The sequence below is a fragment of the Amblyomma mixtum genome, chromosome 4 (assembly GCF_055824585.1).
Source record: "Amblyomma mixtum isolate Tamu chromosome 4, ASM5582458v1, whole genome shotgun sequence".
Taxonomy (NCBI): domain Eukaryota; kingdom Metazoa; phylum Arthropoda; class Arachnida; order Ixodida; family Ixodidae; genus Amblyomma; species Amblyomma mixtum.
Window position 1 is genome coordinate 34,780,380 of NC_143015.1, and position 6,747 is coordinate 34,787,126.

Here is a 6,747-nt window from a genome sequence, read left to right on the forward strand (position 1 = left end):
TGGCCTGGTGAAGGAAAAGTGGTGGGTAGGCTAAAATCAGGTGATAGGTTAAATAGGCAAGTATTTGTGTGCCATGTAGTGTGGCTATGGTTTATTGGGTGCAGTTACACTCAGTAAAGTTTGAAACTTGCCAGACGTCCAAGCTTACTTTCAGTAAAATGTGGGGGCCTAGTGGGGTTGAATAGTTAGGCATCTAGCTTCTAATTCAAAAGGTTGAGCTCTATGTCATGGTGCATTCAGTTGCTGTAAAGTGCAGGCTGCTGTACTGTTTCACAAGAAGGTTGAAGATCCTAATGGCCAGTTATACCTCTGTTTTGAAACTAAAGTGTTGAGAGGAATGGCCATTGTAATAATGCGAGTCCGTGGAAGCAGAAGCATTTTCTAATTCTTTGTATCCTATCTGATGGTACACTTCAAAGAGTACATTAGCTACCTAAATTTTGTGCTGTTTAAACTTTTCTGTGCTTTAATTTCTTTTCAATCTTTTGTATCACTGAACTGCAATATGATGGGACCTCATACCGGTTTGTTTTTTGGGATTTTTCGCTTGTGTTGTATGTGTGTGCAATGTGGTTCATGCGCTTTTCATTTTTGTATGTTATGTCCTCTATTTAATTAACCAAATATTGTTTATATGCTTCATACATCTTCTCAGCACTTGGCCTTCCGTGCTTCTGAACTCTGTTTGTGCAAACTGTGCTGGTACGACATTTCTGGTCCAGTGACTTTAAAATATTGTCAGTGGACAACGAAGAAGACAGTGCTGTGCTCGTGCAATGAGCGCGAAGAGGACGAAGTGTGATCTGTGCGCTGCTGTGAGCTGCTCTCAGCATCCCTGTGACTACACATTGTGTGCCTACATTTACGTAACAATATGTTACACAGCTCCCTGAAGTCATTGAACTAGTGTTTGTTTTGTAGTCCCGCGCTCTTTGACGAGATATGACGAAGCTAGATGTTGTGTTTATGTACCGAGAATTCTGAACGAATTGCCAGATGAAGTATATATTCTTGGTTACATCAAGAAATGCATTAAAAAAACATGCTTGGTTCTGTGTAACGTGTTAAAATGTATTAGTCCAGATTTCTGTGATATGTATGTGCTACCTATCTGATGTTGATTTTTATTTTGTCCCTTGTTGATGTTGATTTTTCCCAACTTTTGGTTCTCTGCATATGTCAAAGTTAGCTATTGCGTACTCGTCTGCTGGCGTTGTTGGGCCGAGTCCCTGAAGCTATTGGTAGCTTTGACATGCCCACTTCTGGAACTCTGTATTCTTTTCGTGAAATAAAACAAACATTTTGTTCCCTTGCATATGTCAAAGTTGGCTATTGCACACCCGTCTGCTGACTTTGCCAGGCATAGTCCCTCAAGCCATTGATGGCTTTGACATGCCCGCTTCTGGAACTTTGTATTCTTTTCGTACAATAAAACAAACATTATTATTATTATTATTATTATGTATTCGGTGATTACTGTTTACGCCTTGTATGTAATCTGTTGCTTTCAAGTGTTGGGGCTTGCCATTATCATGACTAACTGTCCTGTGACGTGACAAAAGGAATGTATTATACATAATTACACCGTGACGGCTGAACTGCAGGTAGGCCATATACCTAACGGTTAGTAATGACTGCTAAATGCTGAGGTAGCACAACTGTACTGCTACGGACTATAACTGGTTCAACATAATGGAAACCGCGTCTGTGTTGTCTCTCTCATAATCCTGCCCTCGTGCGCTGCTGTTTTCCACAATTGAAACCTGCTGGTTTTCCTGAAAGGGGCTGTTTAATTTGAAACAAGTAGGAAACAAGCAGGTGCACTGATCAACTCCAGTCTTCTATGGATATTTACCAGAATGGTGAAGGGCCTGCAAATATGGCTCAGCTACTGAGGTGTCTACTGGTTCCATACAACGTTGGGACTGTTTCTTGGCAGTTTTGTAAGAATCAATTAAGTGCTTTCTTTTGAGTATTTTGCGTTCCACATTGATTTACAGCAATGTCTGCTGAAATGCGTTCGGCCTAATTGTTTCCCGTAATAATGTATATCGAACAACAGAGCATATATATATGTATTTGCGAGTGCCTTCGTAGTGCGGACCCTCGTGGCACCCGTTTGTAGTCTCTCCTCTCTGTTCGCAGTCTTTAATGTGCATAGTATCCGAAAAGGTTCATTTCCCTGCGGGATCTTCGAAGATTCAGTTCTCACGCGATGTAGACGAAAGGCCTTCATAGGTTCCTCGACCACAGGCGTACGCGGGAATACGCTGCTCCCCGTACATGCTGAATACCCGCTGCCGGATCAAGTGTCGCTTCTGCCCGCGGCAGCGCATTATTCAGCAGCTGCCGTTGAACCGCGCTTCTTCGCCGTCTTCCCGGCGCCGGTACGCGGCGATCCATATTGCTCACCGTTCTGCGCCGTTTCGTCCGTCGTCATGCATGCGCACGTGCACATGTGTAGCGCTGCTCGTTCCTAGCCGTGTGCGAAAGTCCAACCGCGCGCTTAAATTTGCATCTTTACCGCATATCTCAAGATATATTGTCACGTTGTAGTGACGGCAGGCCAGCGGTTATAATTGTTTTACAAGAACGGGCGTTTGTCGCCGCTTCCGTCTTCACGCATCGATTTACCGAGCAGATCCATGCATGCATAACTGGGACATATTTCGTGTCTATATATACGGATGCAGATCTACGCAAGCGGATCCACTTCCATACATATATGTCTGCGACCATCCATTCATATGGATAAGTTTCCGTAAGTGCTGCGCAGAGGCATATGCATACAGACTGCATGTGTCGTAAATGACGTCAGTAAGGACTCCGTACGCTCCGGCCATATAGCCGCGTCCGTATCCGTCCATATTCCATACGTTCCGTAAGTTCGTCCTTAACACCTTATGAAGTCCATATGCTCTCCGCACACAGCCGTCCGTACCCACCGTATATTCCGTAAGGCCGTCCGTAACACCATATGACGCCCGCATGTTCTCCGCATATAACCGTCCGTAACCTCCGCACGGTTTCTATAAGATCCATATGGGCTTCCGTAAAGTCCGTACGGCATCCGTTTGATTTCTGTATGCGCCTTGCGGAAAATGTACGGAAACCGTATGCCTTCCATATAGTTGCATACGGATTCGTTTCAGTAGGGTTGTCACTTGGTGTGGCACTGCATCAAAAACAAATCTGAATACACTGTTAATGCTGTAAAAGAAAGTGGTAAGACTTCTTGCTGGAGTCAGTTATACTGCTCACACAGCATATTTTTTTGTACAGTACAATCTTATACGCGCCAATGTGTTCTTTGAGTGTCGTTTACTATACTGCATTCCGTTTTCTCCACCTGCAGTGTCAAAGTTTCTTCTGTACCTTGTACCTTCTGTACCGACGCATGGGCGCTTCCCCGCGCGCGCACGAAATACGGGAAACGAACTTGTTCATACCTGGTATCTGATCTTTTAAACAACTGAGACACCAGTCGAACTGATCTGTCCAGTCTTCCCTGAAGTGCTTTCAAGTTACATTTAGTACATAGAGCCGGTTAGTTACTTTATATTGCAGCTACCATTTTTTTTTCGAAGTTGACTTACAGCTGAACAGATTAAGGGAGCAGGGCCCAGAAATGATGTCTTTCTTCCCTCCGTTCGTATCTTTGCTCCGTCACTTTGTCTTCGAAGGCGAACGACAGTCGCGGCTCCCGAATGGACAAAACATCAGAGTGTGACAATAGTCGCGGCTCCCGCTGGCGTATTCCTTTGAACAAAAAAAAAATTGGCTGTGGCTTAACTCAGTTATGCTTGGATGTGTGTAGCGAGAGGTACGGTTAATCTTATTGTTTAGCTTGATTATCTTTACGGTTTCATCTTTATCGTTTTGCTTGGTGCGTCTCAGTGGTTTAGGTGTTACCTATCGTTAAGTTATGGTTACATTAAAGACTAGACATTTTTAAAGTCTTCATCTTTTGTTTCTGAATTGCCACAAAGACGGCGCGATGATCGGCGAAGTAGCAAGCAGCCGGTTCAATGGCTCCGACACAGTACTGGCGTCGGCCATGGCACGACATGGCGATCTAGACGACGAACCATCCACATCTAAATCCACTCGCCAGGCCGCTTCGTGCTTACGACGCTTCTCGAGGCGTACGGCTAGTTCTTCCTCCGTCTCCTCGGCTCTCCTCTTGGTTTCGTTCCGTGGCCGAAGCCTGGCTTCTTTCAGTCTCTCCGACTCACTTTCCATATCTGCCGACGAATCCTACCGAGCCGCCCCTTCTATATATACGATGCAACGCCGGCTCCTCCTCCATTGTTGGAACACGGTTTCACAGGCTCCTCCTCTGACGTCATGTCAGATGGCGCTGACAGCTGCGGCTGTTGCTAGGCAACGGCTCATCTCTTGGTGTGGCCACCGGCCACAGCGAAACGGCGAGAATACAGCCAATGTAGCTCTAGCTACAAAAGGCCTAGCGGAGCACGGAGTAAGAATATAGTTCTTATTATTATTCTTCATATTATTATTTCTTCACATTATTAAATTATTCTTACACTGTGGCTCGGAGTGATAAACACGCCCATGATGTCCCTTACGCTCATGAAACCGTCCTCGTCTGCGTTGCAATGGCGGCCCGGCGCCGGTGCCAGCGGCGCGTTTGCCAGGCCTTCCGAGCTTCACCGGCGCTAACCGTGTCTAGGCATAGAAACTGGACATGAGTTGTGCGAGAGTTTGACGCAGCATGACCTGTGTGATTCATCTGGACTGAATTAAGCGCCGAGGGGTCGCGCGCTGTCTTTGATTGGCTGTTTGCTTCACTGCTTGCTGTTGGGTTTTCCCCGAGTGTCGCACAGTCGAATGAAATTCAAAACGAAATGAATCGTTAGACAATACGAGCTCAGTTCTCTATTATAGAGCCCGTAACAAAATATTTCCTATGAAACTGGTCGCCAGATAACCAATGAAGAGAATCAGACAGGAACCTGATATGCTAATTTTTGCAACTATGCTTCCAGGATGTAGTTTTTGTTTTTTTTCCTGGATATTTTATTTCTGAAAGCACTTAATACGTACTTACATTTAACAGATGCTTGTCCGATACTTTGGTACCTAAAATTCCAGGACCTCACGAGAACTAAAACTGCTTATGCTTATCGCTAATGGGAATAGAGAGCTGAAGTTTATATCCGACCCAGCTACTTAGAAAAACGACCGGGCCTGCAATAAAGAAGGTTTGTGAACGAAACTTATGAATTATGACGCAAGAAGCAGAAAACGACGAAGAGAAGCAAGGGGAAGAACTAGGGAAGGAGAAGAAGACTGTGAATTGTCCCAGGGTGAGTGCGCTAAGCCATTGCATTTCGGTGAAGGTTTTTAATTCAAATGGTCGCTTTGCGCTGAGTCACTTTCGTCATGTACGAAAGTTGAATATCCTAAAAATTGCTTTTGCAACATGCGTAGGCTTTACAGCTTCCTGCAAAACTCGTCGCTTATGGCATGAAGCTCCCGCATCTTTCCTTTCGATTTTAATCCAGTTATGCTCATTTATAATCTCCCCATTTCGGCCAGCTGCCCCGCCTGTGATCCAAAGAAGGCCTAAAGAAGACGTGCTTTCGGAACTATAGCTGCATGTGGGGTGTTCTCTCCAGAGAGGTTCAGCACCGTTTCGCACGAAAGAGCAAGTCTTAACCAAAAAGAAGAAATCGTGCCTCTTTTCCTTTTAGTAAATACTGGATACCAGCCTTGTGGGTGACAGGTAGGATGTTATGGAGGTTGCATACTCGTGTCATTTAAGTAGGTCGGCACCTATTCGAATTATTCTGTGGATGCTTCCTTGAGCAGGGAAGTGTGCGATTAGCTAGGAAGTTTTCAGAACTCTTGCCTCTATTGGGGAGCCAAACTGATAATACATTACTCTCAAACTCTGCAGATTCGCTACCATCAGCTCGATCGCAAATAATTGGCTACATGGCAAATTAATTGTATAGGTGTGCAAGACCGTGCCTAAGTTAGCTTTAAATGCTAAAAAAAACGCCATCTTGTGAAGAGTGAGAGAGGTAACATTTCGGCCACACATTTCTCAGGGGTATCGTGGGTAGTATTGTTCATTACGACGAGGGGAACCGCTACCACGGACAACGATGACGTGGGAGTCGGGGCTGCATGAACCGCCCGCCATAATTCGAGCCCCTGGATATCGTGCCTGTAGATTATATACTTATGTATATATGTATGAAGCATTTATATGCATGAGGCTATGTATAAATGTATGTATGACGTGTATGAACTATCATGCAAGTAACTGTGCTTGTTTTGTATTGCCATGTACACGGGGCCGCGGACCCCGTCAAGCCCGTCTTGAGGTCTTTTGTCTGCGGCCCTTCAACACCATTGATGTTGAAAATAAAGCGATTAATTGATTGATTGACATTTCTCCGTGTTATGGCGTCTGTTTTAGTGGATCGGATCGCTATAATCTCAAAAATTAATGTAACGGAAAGTATAAGAGCATTCTAGAAGGGCAATAGAAGCAGTTAAAAGTGCTGTTCTGACAGAAAAATCTGAAGAAAAACATTACAGACTCATTGCAGACACCATAGTAAGCAGCCTAATGCTATCCCTTTTCTTCTTGAAGATAGTGGCTAACAACGTCTCCAAGATTTTTTAATACCTGCCCCTCAGTCACTGAGTTAGTCTTAGCAACTTCTACAGATAGAAATCATCACATCGGGCCTCAAAGAGCGATAAAATGTT